Source organism: Onychomys torridus, chromosome 12 (assembly GCF_903995425.1).
Source record: "Onychomys torridus chromosome 12, mOncTor1.1, whole genome shotgun sequence".
Classification (NCBI taxonomy): domain Eukaryota; kingdom Metazoa; phylum Chordata; class Mammalia; order Rodentia; family Cricetidae; genus Onychomys; species Onychomys torridus.
The window spans coordinates 11,582,398-11,601,681 of NC_050454.1; the positions used below are offsets into that span (position 1 = coordinate 11,582,398).

Genomic DNA, 19,284 nt, shown 5'->3' on the forward strand with positions numbered 1-19,284 from the left:
CATCCTTCCTTGCCTGCTCAGCTGCAGGGCCTCACAGCTCTCTGGAGGACACAGACCACCCCTTAGGTACTTTGTTCTCTATCAGTGGAGGAGGACTGGCATTGGACAAACACTCAGGGGGGGTCCAGGAAGCAATAGCCTTTCTCTAAGTTGGCTTATGGAGAAATCACAACTTCTGATATAAGAAAAACTGATGAATTTGTTACTTGTTCTGTTTTCCTTTGTGATGCAGAAACAAAGCCTTGATTGACATTCTATGTGACTTTCCTACAACAGAAAAGAGTCAAAGTTACAACAGATTGGAATCCAGCTACTTAGGACAGAACAAAGCAGGAAAGTAACAGGCTGTTCTGCCTTCTGCAGCCGAGAGTTGGGGAAGAAAGGTCTGCCCAGGCAAAAAAGGACCCCATGGCTGCCAGCATCACACTGCGACCCCCATAAGAAGTGTGAGGACACTGCTTTCCTCCAGTGTCCATAAACAATGACAAAACCAAAGCCTAGAGGTCGGAGCTGACTGCTAAGAACCCGGGGGGCTGTGTCTAGAAGCCTTAGCAGTGACTCTGCTGGCCTTGGGGTGGAGGGTAGACCCACAGGGGTCCTGCTGCTCCAGAAGGCAGCCCAAGGACACAGGGGAAGGACACCGATGAGAGGCGACGTTTGCTAGGAAAGCATGTGCTAGGGTGAAAGTCACAGCCCCCAGGTTCTTAAGTGGAGCCACCCATGGTTGGCCATCTGGCCTTGGAGACACCCCATACCACATACATTTTCTCCAGCCATTTTTCTTTCTGTCCCTTGCCTGTGGTATGAGCATTCACACCCAGATCTCAAGTAGCCCTTCCATACAGTAAAGCAGAGCCCTAGGGAGACAGAGACAGGACACACTAGCATCTGCAGCAGTAAAGCCTGTCCTCTGAGTCAGTGAATGAGGAAGACAGGGACTAGGGCTTCGCCAGTGAGGCTGGCAGGGCTGTGAAGGTAAGGAAGGTCTCAGCTCCCCAGAGATTTCTGTCAACCTCAAGGTCGATCTACCCACTACTGGGTAGAATTCCCAGTTTTAGAAGAACTAGTGCCCCCCCCCCCCCCCCCCCAGCCAGGAAAAGAAAACGAAGACCTTAGAGTAACTTCACCGCGATTGAAACACTCTGGTACAGAAGCCATTAGCATCAGTGCACAGGAAAGCCCACCCCTTGCCATGTGCATCCTCTGGATGTCCGGGCACCACAGTCTTCGTGTTCTGCAGCAGCTCTGGGCAGGTCCTGGCCGGCAATCATGGCCTCATCTATCCTGCATGGCCACCATCTCCATGCATCACTGCCTCCTCCTAGAAGCACATCCCTAGAGGATGGTGTGCTCCGGGAGGACAGAGCAGACATGGCAGCTTTGCTCAGAGGCTGTACTAATCTCTGCAAGGGTCCAATTTTAGTATTTACATTACTAAAGGAGCGTTGGAGAGACTTCCTCAAGAGCCCCTTCTCCCTCACTGGTAGAGTTCCTGTCTTAATGAGCCCTTCCATACCTGCTCTTAGGGAATGGCTAGGAGGGCTCCAATGTAGCCCCACAACACAGAAATCTGAGATGCTTGATTGCTGATTATAACTCATTTGTAAAACACCTCTCAGAGGGCAGCATTCCCCATGTCAGCCCTGCATCCAAGGAAGGTAACTAGCTGAAAAGGAAAGCAGGTGCAGCTCACCATGGAGTGACCCTCGACCTGGGGGCAGAATGCCAGACCCAGGCTGGGCAAAGGACACCCCCATCTGTTCAGGGAGTCCACAGCTCTGGGCAGCCTGCACTGTCACATGGGCACCCAACCAAAGGCCAGTCTTTTATAAGGTGAGGAAACGAGATGCCAGTGTCACCGCTGAAGAGGGGCTGGTGCTTAGGAGGAACGCTGCAGCTCATCAGACCTGCTCCCCAGACTCTGGTCTTGGCAGAGCCGTCTCTCTGTGGGAACTACATCTGGGTGGTCGTATAGGAAACACAGAAAGATTATGAAAAGAAGAGGTTTCTATGTGGGGACAACCACAGTGACAACCCCAGGGGGATACTGGTAGGAGATGGTGGCCAGACCACATAAAACTAAGGACTAATTGAGATGACGGTCCCCTGTTGTTTGTTTTACTCTTTGGGGGGCCCGCCACCCAGCTCCCAAATAAATCACACGGAGTCTTATTCTTAGTTAGGAATGCTCAGCCTTAGCTTGGCTGTTTCTTGCCAGCTTTTCTTAAATTATCCCATCTGTCTTTTGCCTCTGGGCTTTTACCTTTCTCTATACCTTTCCCACTTCTTACCTGTGGCTTGCTGTGTGGCTGGCTGGCCCCTGGAGTCCTCCTCTCCTCCTTTCACTCCTCCCTTCCTTTCTTTCTCTTTTCCTGTTTATTCTCTCTGCCTGCCAGCCCTGCCTATCCTTTCTCCTTCCGAGTTATTGGACGTTCAGCTCTTCATTAGACCATCAGGTGTTTTAGACAGGCAAAGTAACAGCTTCACAGAGTTCCACAAATGCAACATAAACAAAAGTAACACACCTTGAAACCACAGTCCCTGAATCAAAGAATAAATGGAAGTTTTGATGCATGTGAAAGGACTTTGGAGAGAACAGATGAGGGGATGTCTTAACAGGATGGGTACTGTCCAGGCTGGTGGGACGTCCCCACCCAAATACTGTGAGACAATGACAGACGATCTGAGATGACAGCTCTGGAGAGGAAGCCTCGTGGGATAATCTTTTGTACACTGTGAAGTTGTCTTTGCCAAGGCACCTTCTGATTGGTTTAATGAAGAGCTGAATGGCCAATAGCTAGGCAGGAGAGAATAGGCGGGTCTTCCAGGGAGAGAGAGGAACTCCGGATGAATCTAGGATTTCACCAGGAAGATGCAGAGAAGACATACATCATGGAGGCAGAATGTATACTAATATGAACAGGTTAATTTAAGTTGTAAGAGCTGGTTATGAACAAGCCTAAGCTAAGGCCACGCTTTGGTAATTAATAAAAAGTCTCCATGTCATTATTTGGGAGCTGGAGGTAACCAAAGGAAAGTTCGACAAGAAAGTCCTACTACAAAGCCTGGTAATAACTGAGGTCAACCTACCCATTTTACAGCTCAGAAAAGTGAGGGCCATCAAGACACTCAAGCTAAGAGGCAAAGTTGATCCCAGAACTCAAATCCTTACTTCCCTCACTGATGCTCTCTGGTTATCTAACCTCATCCATCCTCTCCTAATGTGGGCCACAAAATCCTAGAGAGCAAAACAATGTCTCATGCCCATCAGCCATAATCATGTAAATCTGAAGATGAATAGAAATGAGACCCTCACGCTCCAACACGGCTCCAGCCAGCTTTAAAGGAAAGTCTCCACAGCCTCCATATCCTCTTGGCATCTGAGAAACCAGCAGTCTTTACATCCTTAGGAATATACCTGAGTTGTGATAAATTCAAAGGGAGGCAAAAGCCACACTGAACATTCTAGACCCAAGGATGCCCATGGAGACGCCATCTCATTACCAGGTATGTGACCCCCATAGCAGGAGAAAGTCACTTGCTGACCACGCCCACCCCATAGGCCCCTGCTGTAGTGACATATACTTATTACTGGAAAATCACCTGCTTCTGCATCCAGTGAGCTGAGCATTCCTGGCAGACCCCATGCTCACAGACCTCTCCATGGGTTAGAGCCACATAAGTAAGAACTCAAGTACTGATGTGCACCTGTGGCATTATCTCCTTTTGGGGGGAGAGCAAAGTTCTCAGTGGCCCCAGTATCTGAGGAGCACACCTGTACTGACTATTCTCCCTGGGAGAGCTCCATGGTCAGCCACTGGCTGACTAGCCTCCTGGGGGAAGACAGAGCACGGAGGACTATCTGGCATTCCCACTGTGGGGTGGCAGCACTCTCTGGTGACGGCTCCATGTTCACAGGGATATGCCTGCTCATCTTCACTCTCTTGACTCCAGTCTCAGGCCAAAGAGATAGCTCTAACTAGAACTTGGCTCTACTAAGCTTGGAAAAGGACAGATGGAGCACTCTGGCTACCGATGTGCCTTTCTAAACCTCTGTGACCCTATCACTACCATCACAGCTGGTCCTAGAGTCCTTCTCCAGAGATTGTGACTGTCTCTGGGCTTTGCAAGTCAATGCCTGCTGCTAGGGTTCAAGGCCAAGCCAGGTAAGGTAGGACTATGCCACAGAAGGCCTCTGTCATGACATCCAGACCAGCTGGGACAGTCTCAACTCTACAATCCCCTGTGGAAAAGAGCTCGGAGCAAGTCATCATCAGCTTCCAATTAAGCCAGCCACAAGCATGTCATCTGACTGCGGATGGAATTACAAGCCAGACTGAATACTTAATGCCACCCCAAAACAAACAAGAGGAAAAAGCCCCAGAAGGAAAAAGAGAGAGAGACAGAGACAGAGCGCTCACTCCTTTCCTCCCCTCCCTTCTCCTGTCCTCAGAAACAATCCCTGGCAGACACAGGCTAGCGCACACACACACACACACACACACACACACACACACTCACTCACTAGGCAGCACAAAGGTCAGGAGGGGATGAGGAGAGGAGAGAAAGACGTTCCCAGAAGAGCAGGTTAACAGGCGAACAAACATCTTCCCCTCTGCTCGGAATCTGCTTCTGCTGACCAAATACAAGCGTTTACAAGCGTGTGGGAGAGAGAGCTCACTGCTCATAGCCCCAGCTGGCTTCGCAGTGGCCACTGAGGGTCTGCAGGAGGGAGGGACGCTGTCCAGCTACGTGACTCTAGGGTCTGAGGGCTCTGAGAGCAGACCCCTGGAGAGCAGCTGGCCTGAGACACTGCAGCAATTTGCCTCCTGGCTTATCACACCTGCTGCGGGCAGAGCCTCTGGCCTGCAGGAGCCAGAGAGCAACTGAAGGGACAGAGACGTCCCCCACTCAAGAGAGGTCAAGAACCTAGAGGGGATGCTTGGGAGACTGTGGGGCACAGTCCTGCTTCTTACCAGACTGGCTTCTCTTTTGGTGGCGCTGACCAAGTGTGGGATGGATGTGTCCCTGAGGGGACTTAATGGGTGGCATTGCCCCTGCTGGTTCTCACATCCAGCAGGAAACTTGGGTCCTTCCCAACTGGCTCCGGCCTTGACTCTCAAAACACGCTTCATGATTCCCTCTGCAACAGAAGCCCCAGCTGCTGCCCAGCTGGCTCGCCATGGGAATAGTTGCTCTAAAGAAACATCGGAGAAGATGCCAGGCCAGGACCTTGGGCATTGGTCAGACACACACTTCCTCTCTAGAAGCAGGAGAAGGTTCCAGTGCCGGCCCATGCTGGGCTCTCTACTTTTGCTGATTTACTAAGGGAGTAGTACCTCCCACTTCCAAAGGTGGAACCACAGGCTCAAGGAGGCAATGGCAACTTACCTCAGACAGCCCAGCAAGGCAGCAACTTCCCAGGGACCTTCCTTGGCTGTCTGGCTGTCATACTCAGGCCTCTATTTAGAGCCTATTATCTAAACAAATAAAGCTTCTAACTGGAGAGAGGAAGCAGGGGACACCTCCCAGTGACGGAGCCCTCAACAGAGGAGGGTTCCCCACCTCCTACATGATCAGACCCTCATCTCTGAGGAGTTTGAAGGCTATGGGGATTTCCCTTTACTAAGCAAAGACCACTGGAGAAACTCTTGGAAGAGGGGGTTTAATGCCAGCAAAGTTGGAAATCTTCAACGGCAAAAGCCAATGTGTGCAAATCTATTGTACTTACAGGATGGTGCAAAGGCAGGCTGAGATTGACATTATTTCTACTTGACAAATGAAGCTGTAGAGGTGAAATCAGGTAATCACACTTGGGAAATACACTGGGCTCCAAAGTCTTCACCCCCACCCAGCACACCACACCACACCGTCCAGCTTGCCAGACCCCTGGATGCCAGGGAAAGGCCAACTCTCAGTAACCCAGGCTCTGGTCTGTGGAAGGCCCAGCCTTCTCTGTACACGAATCTATGATTTCCACATTCACAGCTGCCTGCGCCTCCCAGGAAGGAGCACCTCAGGATGACTTATGCACCCTGCGAGCAACCCTGGTAAAGGCTTGGGAGTTGAAGTTAATGTCCACAGTCAACTTGATGCATTAGCTACACAACCAACTCTTTCTTCCAGTCCTCAGGAATGAGGCACAGAAGCTGGGTGCTGGCTATGGCTCAGCCATGGCAGGTGTACAGCTCTCAGCACCTGCTGTGTGGACCAAAAGAATGGCTATGGGAGCAGGTTTGGGTCCTGCAACAGGACACCACCGGCCTCCTTCCACCCCCTCAGCACTCTAACTAGGTAGAGTAGAGAACAGACTTTGCTTTGAACGGGGCCAAACAATGGCAGAGACAACACCTGGTCTCAAACGTCTCACTTCTATTGCTCGGATGAAATGATAGTTCTCACACATATTTTGTGACCTGTAAATCTGCCATTTCTGTAGTATGGAGGCCCCATACTTGTGAGCCTTTCCATATATATCTTTCTGGTGAGAGAGAGAGAGAGAGAGAGAGAGAGAGAGAGAGAGAGAGAGAGAGAATGAATGTGTGTGTGTGTGTGTGTGTGTGTGTGTGTGTGTGTGTGTGTGTGTGTGTGTGTCTAAAGGCTTGAGCTCCCCTTTTTCTGGGCAAGAGCACATTTCACTTTGTTCACAGGAGTTGTTAAACTGATGGATTGATGCCTGGTATTTCTCTTTACTACCAACAGGGTTCTGCCCCTCTGGAGACAGAAGCTGTAGAATCCAGTTCTCTTTGGATAGACTTAACAAATGTTTTCTGACATGACAGTTCAGTTGCTGTTGGTTTGCCCAAAGAAGCCTTGGTAGGCTCTCAGAACCAGAAACTGATGTTCATCAGGTGACCAAGCCAGAGATAACCAGATCTCAGGGCCTTCACAGCAGGATCACCAGCCCAGAACTGTTTCTGGAATCCTATGGGATTCCACACAGAGATGCTGGGCAGCTTCCAACACGGCTTCTGATGGCGGACGTCTTGCACAGCACCACCTTGTGCCTTTGGAAAGCCACACTCTGTACACTGCTTAAGTGTGTGCTGGACACGGATGCTCACCCACAGGCCCCTCACGGTGACGCCTGGGCAAGACACAGTTTGCCTCCTATGCTTCGGCACCCCTGCTGCCTCCGCACCTCTGGCAGCTTGAGTTTGGACAGCAGTCCTCCCCAGTGACAAAGAGTCTGCTGCTCTCTCCTGCGGCTGAGCCTCCCACGTTCCTTCTGCGACAGGCCTCACCCTTCCCCAACGCCTTGAAGTCCACCACTGTCACCCTCGAGGCCAAGGACAGCTGTAGGTCCTGCAGCCAGGAGAGTAGACACCACTGGGGTATGTCCACAGGAAGCGGGATTGGACCAACATGGGCCTCTTTCTCACCAATGAAAGAGAGGGGCTGTTTCTGGGCAGTCCCTGGCTACTGCTGAAGCCCATTCCCTCGTCTTCTAAAGCAGGAGAGAAATCAGGTTTCAGGTTTTCCTTAGCAACATCTAATCACCCATGACAGTCAGAAAACTGACCAGTGAATGGCTCATCAGGCGCTGAGTCTCTTGTCAAATGCTATAATAGTAACAGATACTAGATTTATATCTTATACTATACTGTAAAGCCATACAATGATGAAGTGCGTATGTGCTGGTTACAGCATGGACACCTACAGCAGGGCTTCCTGCCCCGTTTGTAGTCTCCTGCTCTCAGCACAGTGTGAAGTCCCATTGCCCCCACCCCCATTTTCTGCCCAACTTCTCTGAGCCCCACAAAAATGGTGCAGAAGGTGAAACAGACGGAGCCTGGCTCTGTGCCAGGAGTCAGCTTCCAATTTTCATTTAAAGATCACTGCTCTCCTCTGCAGCAGGAGCCCCACTGATTTCCACCAAGAAACCCCTTTATAACTTCCCATAGCATGGTCCATAACTGAAAAGATTCTATCAAACTGTACTTAAGCATGAATTCATTCATTCCCTGGTTTAATTAAACTTTAGTATACTTTAATTAATTTGGTTTTTGTTTTATTTTAATTAAAATTTAAGTTACTTGTACACTGCCAAATTGACATACCACAATTGAAAACAAGAGAATAAAAAAGAAATAAAAAGGTTTTAAACTCTTGAGAATTTCACACAAAACTCCACAGGAAAAAGACACACAGAATAGGGAGCAGCTGAACCCAGGAGGTTAATGTCGACAGCTCGGTACCATCGAATCTGCAGTCAACATTTATCAGTTGTCAAAAACCAAAAATAAAATCGCTGTTCCGGGATTGCACGCTCACTGTCACAGCTCCAAAATTCTTTGGCTTTTTTCCTGGTCTTGCATCACCTGGGACAATTTAAGGAGCAGCAAGCATGGTTTCATAAAAGATCCCTGGGTTTGGGTTGGCCCGATGTTTCCTTGTGATCAGGGCCAGATTTTGCACGTTTGTTGGGTCCGTGTCACTGTTTTGTCTGTTTGTCCCATCATTAATGATGTCACCTCTAATTCCTGCAATGTTCCTTCTCTTGTCTTTGTAAATGCGTGTTTTGTAGGGAAACACTTTGAGACTGTGACAATGCCCTTCCTTGACAAGGTCTCAACCTCTTTGGTCTTACCCACTGACGATGTCTGTCTACACACATCACAACTCTACAGATGCCAGGTCTTACCCACTGACGTTGTCTGTCTACATACATGGCAACTCTACAGATGCCAGGACTTACCCACTGACAATGTCTGTCTACCCACATCACAACTCTACAGATGCCAGGTCTTACTCATTGACGAGTTTGTCCACACACATTGCAACTCTTCATGGCTGGCATTCCACAGCAAGGAAGAGCTAGCTTTTGAGGATTCCTTATTTACAGCAGTTGTAGCAAGCAAAGGCTTCCTGGTAGGAGGTTTTGATGCTTCCTGATACAGGGGAACAGGACAAGGAACCTTAGGGTGATGGTCCCAGGCTCTTGGATTCTGAGAGCTAGAGACCCTCTTGGAAAGTCTCCAGCAGCACCAGGCTTATGGCTTACTGTCCATTCTCATACCAGTCAGTGTCACTGTGGGTAAGGTGTGTCGGGGGCACTTTTAGAAACCACAAGACCAAATCTCCTTCCCCATGCTTGGCTCTTAAGGATGCTATACAATGAATTCTGCTTTATTTAGTGAAATATGAACCTGGGAGATCTGAGGTAAACTCAAAACGGCACAGATACAACATTGGGCAGAACAGATATACTGCACTGTATTGTCTCACTGATGGCCAGTCAGGGCCACAAAGTCACACAGTGTGCCAAGCACTGTGCAAAGTGCAAGCCTCAGGAATGAACGGCATTCGGCCTAACCTCAAAAATGCAAACACGGGATTTTCATCACATATTCTCTGCTGTTCTTTCCATCTTGTCCTGGCCGGAAGAGTAATGGTTCCGCTCACTGCCGCCCAGCAAGCACGGGATGTGTGACAGCGTGAGGGAGGATAATCATGGCCAGGATCAGCCTGCATCCTCTTTATAACTGAGGGGACAAGCCGCGCTCTGCTCACCATTCTTCTCGGCCATTTAGTATCAGCAAGCGACAGCTAACATTTATTTAGTACCAACTCTGTGCCAGACTGGAATGTTTTGCAATGCCCTTCTTCCCATTTTACAAACGTTTGAAAGCTACAGCTCACGGCAGCCCAAACCAGCCTACAGTCACAGAGCAGAGCCTGGCTGGCTCTACAGGCAGAGATCACTGCTGTGTTGCAAAGCACTAACTGGAAACAGCAATGGCTTCGAAGAGCAATTCTCCCGCAGGTTGACGAGGCTTAGCTGTGTGGATGTGCTCGTGGGGTCTCATGTGCCCGTGGACAAATGGCAGCAGGGCTGCAGCCGTCAACGAGGTGGCCAGGCCAGGTGTCTGAGGTGATGAAGTGTGTTGCCAGCAGCTGCTGCTGGGCTCAGTTGTGACTGTGAGGCCTAGTGCTGTCCCCAGGGTTCCAGCTGCATCTGGTATGGCTGCTGCCGGGTTCCAAGAGGGGCTTCATCAAGGACAAGTGTTCCAAGAGACCCAGGTTTCACACAGAGTTCTTAGTACCTAACCTTGGGAGTTACGAAGGACCACGTCCACTGCGTCCTACTTGTCATAAACAAGTGAGAGAGACGACTCAACTCAGGGACAGGGAGCATGCGGTCACCTGCAGCAACTACCCTTGCCATTACAGAGTTCTAGACTATTTTAAGTTTACTTCACTTTTCCAAGTGTTCTACCATACAGACTCATTTTTTGTAGTCACAAATAAATCAATACCTAAAATTATATGATGTTGTATGTAAATATATGTGCCATGTATAGATTCACATATTATACATGCAAATGAAGCTAGCTGAAAATATGCTAAAATGTTACTGTGGAAATGTCTAGTTATTTTGTAAATATGTTTCATCTTCTCAAAATGGTGTGTGTTGCCTTCAAATTAAAATATTTTAAAAGACCTTAATTAACTGCCTCAGAGAAATGCCTGTTTTAGGCCCGGGTTATCAGATTAAGGTCTGGACAGGACCTTGACTTTCTTTAGGATTCATTTCCCTAAGCCAAGACCATGAAGAAACTGCCGCCTCCGTCCCCTTCGGCACAGACTGTTGGCTGTGCTTCCAAATGCCCACACCAGGTGGGAGCGCCCCTCACCTGCTTTCCTCTCCTGGAGCTGATTAAACTGGGATGCGCGCTCTCCCCAAACCCCTGACAGGCACATCTTTAAGTTTAAGGCAATGGCAGCATGTTTGGTCTCAGATTGTGACAAAAGCCACATCTGCTGGAACAAGTCTTTCTCCCAAGTGGGAGTTTGTGTCCCCAGGGCTCCAACAGGCGCCTAACACTGAGGGAGCAACCTCAGAGGCAGGTGAGGGTGCAAGACCATGACTGGAAAGTTCATCCAATCTCTGTGTCCAGGGAGGCCCCTCCTCCACCAGACATCAATGCCATGTCAACTTCACTCCAGACAGGATGATTGAAGGTGACCGCTAATGTTGCCACCGTCTAAACACAGACCCAATACCTAAAGCAGGCTCTGTAGACACTGGAAGGTGATAGAGCCAAGCACTGAGAGAAACCATGCCTGGGCAGGAGATGCTATGCAATGCCAGGCTTCCCGAAGGACAGCAGGCTGCCAGCCAAGCATGGGGCTCTTCCCACAGTCCACACACACACCCCGTGCTCCGGGAGCTCAAAGAGGGAGATTTGTGGAGTTAGTCCATGCTATTTTTATCCGGTCACTTTCCAACCATAAACCCACACTTCACATTTCATTGTTTTGGGTGGATTAAGAAATTCCACTAGGCCTTTCTTGTGGTTTAGTTTCCTGCATGCCTGTCTGAAGGAAAAACTCCGGCATTCCTATGGAAACAAACAACGACTAACCTATTCTTGGCAGTCGGTGTGGAGGTTCCTGGTGTGGTGTTTCTAAGTCTATCCGACTCTGACGGGACCAGGACCCATCTCTCTACTTCTCTCCACACCAAAGGAGGAATATTCCCACAGGTCTGCATTTAGTCTGGTTCCTGAATACAGGACAGGGCAACTCACTTTTGAGAATATTCCAGAGTTGGGAAGATGGCCCAGTGGGTAAATTATGAGTGACACATGAAAACCTGAGTTTCAACCCCCAGATCCTTAGTACACCTGAGAAGAAGCCAGGTGTGAGAGTGCACATGTGTAAAACTTGAGGGTGGAGCTAGGCAGATCCCAGGGAATAGCCAGCTAGCCACTGCAGCGAAAAATGGAGTTCCAAGTTCATGAAGAGACCTTCTCTCAAAAAGTTAGGTAAGAAAAAAAAAAGATACCCATCCTCTGGCCTCCATACATGCGCAAACACACACACACACACACACACACACACACACACACACACACACACACACACTTGTGAAGAGCTCAAGTGCCTCTGTACAGCTATCTGAGGCACTGCTGGAGTCCTGCACGGCAAATATGCAGGTGCAGAGTTTGGGAACGCCAGTGAAGGGAGAACTGACTGTCCCCAAATGACTCCAATGACAAGGCCGTGCATAACCCTGTGGACACAAGAAACACTGCACACACAGCGAAAGAAAACGGAGCTGTCTTTTTCGGTCAAGGCCAATGTGAGTTTTGTTTTCTATTTGAAACGTTCATCTCTTCCCGAGCTCGTCCAGTCAGATGGGTATACTACATCCCTGTAATGTGAACAAGGACCGTGTAAACACTCTGCTTGTTATGAACAGCGACTTTTTACCCAAGGCCAAGCCCTTCTCTTTTCCTCAGGAAAAACCGAGGACTGCCCCCCCTTCTGCACCTCCTGAGGGGCTCGCAATGCAATAATAGAAACAGAAAGGAGAAGTGGCTAGAAAATCAGTCTGCTCAGGAGGAATCTACTCCTCAGGAGGCTGACAGCTGGTGCAGCTGAGAGAGGGGGAATTCCCCGTTCTCTATGGATCTGGGGGGTTGGTGTTCGGAGCTAGACCCTCTGAGTGCACCAACAGCTGGGACACAGAACGCTGTCCCTGGTGACCACGGGAACCCTGCATTCTTTCAGTCAGATCGCGGATGTATATGCCCTCCTCTGTACTGGACACTAAATTTTTGGGCCACTGCAGACAGCAGGAAAGAGCTGGTGCCCCGAAGTGGTGGCACTTCATCCAGGGATGGCGCTGAGAGGTGGCAGAGAGGAGGAATGAGACAACCCTCGGGCTCTCCAGGTGTGATTCCGGCAGCACCCTGGGCCCTCCAAACTACGTCCCTAAGATGAGCGATGTGAAGGATGGGATAGAGCACCCAAATCCAGAGAGCTGCGTCTCCCCGAATTTTAGGTCTGTGACCCAACTTCTGGGGCAAGAGTCTAAGGAGAGAGGGTGCAGGTGTTCCTTCTCAAGGGCAGAAGTCACCAGACGGCTTAAGGAACACCACTCCCTCTCCCTCTGATCTTGCTCTTGCCCTGCCGTCACCATCGGGTTCTGTTGCTAGCCTGGCTCCACTCTGTGTCATTAACACACTCTCACCGACCGAGCTGAGAACAGCCGTATGTTCAGGCGGAGCAGGCATGATGAGGGTAGACCAAGACCACTGGAGCCCGTTCTCCACCTCCACCCACCCACACACTTGTGTCCAGCGGGGACCAGGATAAACAGCCATCTCAAGCGGTGACAGCAGACCCTACGCAGCCTCTCAGCCTGCTGTTGAAAACAGAAAAGAGCGGATATGTGGAGGAGTGGAAGGATGGGGAACTTACCCAGTCTGGTAGAGATACATAAAACATCCTGCACTCAACTGTTAGGAGTGAAGAGACACAAGGTCCCACACAAGTGGACATTATGAAATGGTAACAATAGAAGAACAAGCTGAGAAAGTTTGTGTTGAGTCCTAGAGAGGACCAGACAGAGCCATGAGCAGTGATGGAAGACAACCCCGCCAGCTTGGCCTCTGCTACAAACGCTAGCGCAGTGACCTAGTCACCGGTCCCCTTAGATTAGCAGAGTCAGTCCAGGACCTCAGACCCCATGGCTAGTGCCTGGGGATTGCTCTCCCTGGTTTGGAGATGGCCACTTTTCACTACATCTGCATGTGGCCTTTCCTCTGTGCTTCTGCGGAAAGAGTGAGCACCCCAGTGCCGCCTCCTCCATAAGGACTATGACCCCAGAGGGACACGTCCTACCCCAAATGGCCTCCCAGAGGCTACACCTCCAAATATCATCACACTGGGGTTCAGGCTTCAGCATCTGAATTTGGAGAGCATCATTCAGCTCCCAACTGTTGTGGAAGATTAGTTGTAGATGTGTTACATTTATTTACGTTGTGGAACATTTGTTCAATGATGCAAAGGTGTGTTGCATTCTTTTATGTTGCATTTGTTGAACTCTGTGAAGCTGTGTTACACTGCTTGTCTAAAACACCTGATGGTCTAATAAAGAGCTGAATGGCCAATAGCGAGGCAGGAGAGAGGACAGCGGGGCTGGAAGGCAGAGGACAAATACAAAGAGAAAAGGAGAGGAAGGGAGGCGCAAAAGGAGATGGACAGAGGACTCCAGCAACCAGCCACCCAGCCACACAGATAGCCGCAGAGTTCGAAGTAAAGAAAGGTATATAGAAAGGTAGAAGCCCAGAAACAAAAGGTAGATGGGATCATTTAAGAAAAGCTGGCAAGAAATAAGCCAAGCTAAAGCTGAGCATTCCTAAGAAAGAATAAGACTCCGTGTGATTTATTTGGGAGCTGGGTAGTAGGCCCCCAAAGAGTAAAACAACCACCAACTACACCCAACACCAGCTTGGAAACCAACATCTTTCCATGGATGATGCCCATATTACAAACTTTAAGGATCCTAATATAACACCTTCCTAGGAAGCCAACAAAGTCATAGGCTGTAAGGTCAATGGATCGGCCTACATATTGGCAAAGATCTCCAGGCAGAAAAGGAGGTCTGAAGTTGTCAGGATAAGGTTGTAACTTAACACCACAGTTCAGAACAGCCGAGCACAAGGTCCTTGGGATACCTGGGCAGAGGGCAGGGACAAACCTGAGCACCTACACCCAGGGCCACCTAGTCTCCTCCCTAGGCACCAATAAACCTACCCAAGGTCCCTGTTTTCAGATTGCTCAACATGGAGGTACTAGTATTTCACAGCATAGCATTGTCCCACACGAGGTTGGGCCATACAGCCACCATGGCACAAGTGTGGTGCTCTCTCCAGTAAGCCAGAGATACTGTTGCTCATATGGCTACCTCTATGTGTGCTGCCAGGAACCGTGCTCTGAAACAAGAGGAGAACCAGTGCCCTCCACTCCACCATGGCTGCCCTCCCTGGGGCCTAATCTATTCTTGCCTGGTCTGAGATGGGAAGGTGAAGGGGCAAGGAAGGCTGTGGGTAACTGGCCACAGCCCTTGGCTCAGGGCAGCACTCTCGGTGGTAGAGAGCGGAGCAACTCTCATAGTTCTGTGCTGAGACTCAGAGCTGGCCCTGGCTTAGAGCCTCGGCCACACACTGTCTGACCCAATATGACTCCTGAGTTTACTTCCCCATCTGTGACTTGAGAGGCCCCATCTGATCCTAATGGCCTCCAGCCAATATGGCACCAGGAAGATGGCCGATCTTGGGGCACTTGACCTCAGATACTGTCCTGACAGCACTATGTATCTACACACTCATCGGGAATGATATTTCTTCAGTGATTCCTATTTTCTCAATGACTTAAACATCCTTTTACAGCTGAGCCACTCTCTTCCTCAATGTCCTCCCATGTCCGTGAGCCACCCCCCAAGCCCCTCCTCCCAGACTCAGTGACTGGTAGTAGAGAATGTGCTCAGGAGAACATCACTTGAAGGCATCTCTTGGGGTAAACCATGGCCTGCTCAGAAAGCCTGGAAGTCACTCCTGCTGTTCACAAAAGCAGAGTTCCTCGCAGGAAGGAGAAGTGAAGCGCTATCACCTACCACTGGGGTCTTCCCAGGTCACAAGGCTGGGCTGACTGTTAGCAGGACCACTGCTGAGCGTGGCCTCTGGTCCTCCATTCTGTCAGGAGCGGAGCGGTATGCTGGGTACTAGACAGAGCAGACACTTCTGTGGCGGTCCTTCTGAAGTGAAGACGTTAGATTGCCCCATCTGTCTACCTCACATAGGCTATTATAGCCTTGCCACTGGCTCTCAGGAAACCTTCCAACTCCCATACCAATCTTCCTCTAGAGACCCCCAAACCTTCAACGGTACCCCCCCCCCAGAAGGGCAGAGGGAAAAATCCCAAGTCCTCTCACACCACACACTCTTCTTGTTTAGGGGCTTTTCTCAACAGGTGATGACGCACTGCTTTGTTATTACTTACAGAAACCCTCTTCCATGAGACTCTAAGCTCTGTCTGCCCCAACAGTTACAGTGGAGCTGAAAATGTCCTATCTCCTGGTATTTTTATTCCATGTCTGGATACGCAAATATGGTCTAAAGCATTCAGTACTACAACTTGTTATCTAGGTTTGTAGCCTAGTACACTGTCTGCTCTATGTAGCCCAAGTCTGAGAAGGCTGAGGTTGTGTACATATAGTCCATGCCTGCATGACAGAATTATCCAATTATGTATTTCTCTGATTATATCCCATGATCCAGCAATAGATTACCTGGTGTAGAGCTTGGTACATTCAACAACTACTATTTTTGAAAAGTAAGACACATTAAGACTGCCCCCCTTAGTAAGGAGCCACCCCAATTAAGAAGCACGGCATGTCATGAGGTTCAGTATGAAAACAGTTCTAGAGCAGGCAAGAAGGCTCAGTGTGCATGCATGCACACAAACACAATAAATAAATAAACTGTTCTGTGACACACTTAAAATTGCTCCGAGGAAATCAAGCTATGTCTTCAGGGGCCATGGCGGCAGAACATGGAAGCCTGCAGAGTAATCATACTAGGAAAATGTATGCAGGAAACAATACGCAGTCTGAGTCCTGAGAACTCATGCATGGTGGGGCACTACCCCATAGATAAAAGCAGAGAGCAGGGGCCACCAAGAGATTGAGAGGGAAAGAACCAGCGACAATCTTTGGGCAGAAGGGAAGTCCTAGACTATCTGTTTCTTTGTTTCTGTTCAAGAAAACCCATTTCCCCAGTTGAGGAAAGGGCAGGCCTGAGAGAGAAGACAAGCTGTGTGTACGGCACATGCCAGCTCTGACACACTAATGGGATATTCAGATGGAAATTCCCAGTGACAGTTAGGACGAAGTCAGGGTCTCAGGTAGACTGGGTGGTCACCCAGACCACACTCCTGTTCTGCTTTCAATCAGGTGGCCACAGAACTAGTGCCTGCTATTGGTCTGTGAGCAGAAGCAGTGGGTGTAACTTGAGCAGTGTGGCAGTGAGCCACATGTTTTAGGTGGTATGCTTTGGAAAGGTGTGTAGAAAGTCACTGCACCAGAGTGAAATTTGCTTGGAAAAAACGCCCACACATACACACACAGGCACTGAGACTTTAGAATTCATTTGTCAGTACAGCACAGCATAGCCCAGCCTTCCCAATGTAGAAATCATTAGCATATGGGTAGTAGCTAAAAGTCAAGAAAAGCCTTTACTTGCTCACATGCCTAAAAGACGGCATAATTTTAACAAGAACCCCTCTCCAGTAATGACCTGTAAGGGAGAAGAGGCGTCATTGCCCACCCTGGGGCATGTCTATAATTCTGGGTAGACGGGGGCTATGTTAAAGGTTAACTCCCCTCTGGCAACTCTGAGAGCTGCATGCCCCCTTCTACCCCTTCTTCTCAATCTGAGAATATGCGGAACAGAACCAGACAGGAAGCTGCTCTTAAGTCCTATGTTGTTACTCACTTGAGTGATCAGGAGACACTGTCTCCCGGACACGCCAGCGTTCTTTTATTAATTCATCTTGGACATGAAGCTCCCTCTACTTTTGCCGTTCTCGGGTTCAGGGGATGAGCTGCAGAGCTACAGCAGAATTTGACACTGATTTGCATCTCAGCAATAGCCACACTCCCCCGTGCTGTAGAAGATTAGGTTGGGCCTGATAACAGTATATTTTCAATAAATGGACACAGAGGTCACTATTCCCACCTGGAGTGGTGGATCTTGCCTGAGGCCAATTCAGGCTACAGAATGAGTTCCAGGCCAGCCAAAACCACAGAATGACAATCTTAACTATTTTTTTTTTTAAATGGCGCAATTCCCATAGCAACACATATTACCTCACAGAGCACATGAACCTAGGATTTGAGATGAGGATTGGTCCAACTATTCAAAACCAATGTGAATTTAGAACCCTCTTCAGCATATACTAACAATTTTTTATCAAGGACCTGATAGAAGAGAGGGAAACACTCCCCTTCCCCTCTCCCGCCTCCAGACTCACTGTGGTCCCAAAGCAAAGATGTACACAGCAAGAGTCAAGGAGTTTGTTTCTGACATGGCTGGAGAGGCAGGTCTCAGGGCCAGACCAAACTTGGTGATGCTGAATGGGGGTGAGCAAGGACCACTGCTGTGGTACTGTGCTCATCAGTACACAAACCCAAGATGAAGAGACCCACCTCTGCGGCAGGCTCCAAAGTAAAGAGATGGGTTGATGCATATCTTAACCAGAACCAGTTACAGAAATATATGAATAAACAAATCTAATACAGGTCAAAATCAATCGAACCACACACTTAAGAATACACAAATTTCATGTGGAAAGAAAATGAAAGGTCAGTGCTGCCAGTGACTCCATTAATTGACTCTTGTCTGCTTACAGCCTCTAGGCCCTCCCCTGCCTCTTCCTCTTGGACCTACATCCAGGAGACCTGAGCAGAAAACCTAGACAGTCCGTTCTTTGGGGAAAGCAGTGGCTCAAACCACTCAACCTCAGCTTCTGCAGGGGTTGCAGGACCCTCAACCTAGCCTCAACCTCTATTATCATAAAATAATCCTAGGCTAGCCTCCTCTCTCCTTCCCTTTTTCTTATTTGCAGACCAGTTTGGAAGCCCACTCTACTTTCCCCAGAAAGCCCACTACATGGCCTTAACACTCAACCCCAAATTTGAAGAGTCCACCCTGTTGCACCGAGTGGCCATGACAAAGGGGCCATGCCAGGCAAGCACTGTGTCTCCAGCAGGGAGAGCCATCATGTAGACTGTGTGCACTACGTCAGCTGAGGTAGGTGTCGTCACAGGGGAAACGCTACTGTACTCACAGTGTTCCCCTCCCATGCTGTGGCCAGACCTGGGCCTTACAACTGAGGAGAACAGGGCCGAATACAGGCTTCCAGATAGTGAACAGTCTGGAGGGATTTCCAGTAGAGAATACACAAGGAAAATGCCCCCCTCCCACCCCCTCAACTGGATGCTGACATTGAATCTCGGGAACAAAGTATCCAGGCTTCTTTGCTGAGGTCAAGACTTGGTATAAGCATCAGAATGCAAAAGCAGGTTTTAGACAATTTTATAAGGAACTTTCAAAAGTCAAAACATGTCCAAAGACGGAAGACACTGCACAATCCCCTCTCTGGGATCAGACAGGCAAGAAGTGATGATAGAACTGTGCTTTCCTACCTCTAAATACTCTAACTCAGCAGCTCCCTTACCTCTAGTAAAACTGCAGTAGTCAACCCCGGCAGGAAAGCACGTGACTGGTTTGTGTGTGTATTCCTGAAACTCAACCCCAATCCCACCGCACCCGTGAGAGCGCGTAGGTGCTTGTGCACAGGTGTACCAGTTGGACAGTGAGTAGCTGGAGGAGGTCAGGAATGGAAACAAACCACAGGACGCACATTGCTAGGTTATAAACTCACAATCCACCACAACAGGAAACCTGGAAAACAGAAACAGCCAATCTA

At 49.3% G+C, this 19,284-nt stretch overlaps 1 protein-coding gene across 1 annotated transcript in view; it reads right to left on the reverse strand.

The window, feature by feature from the left end:
* Xxylt1 (xyloside xylosyltransferase 1) overlaps positions 1-19,284 on the reverse strand; it is a 141,015-nt gene that overhangs the window by 54,222 nt on the left and 67,509 nt on the right. The gene's annotated exons all lie outside the window — the stretch shown is intronic.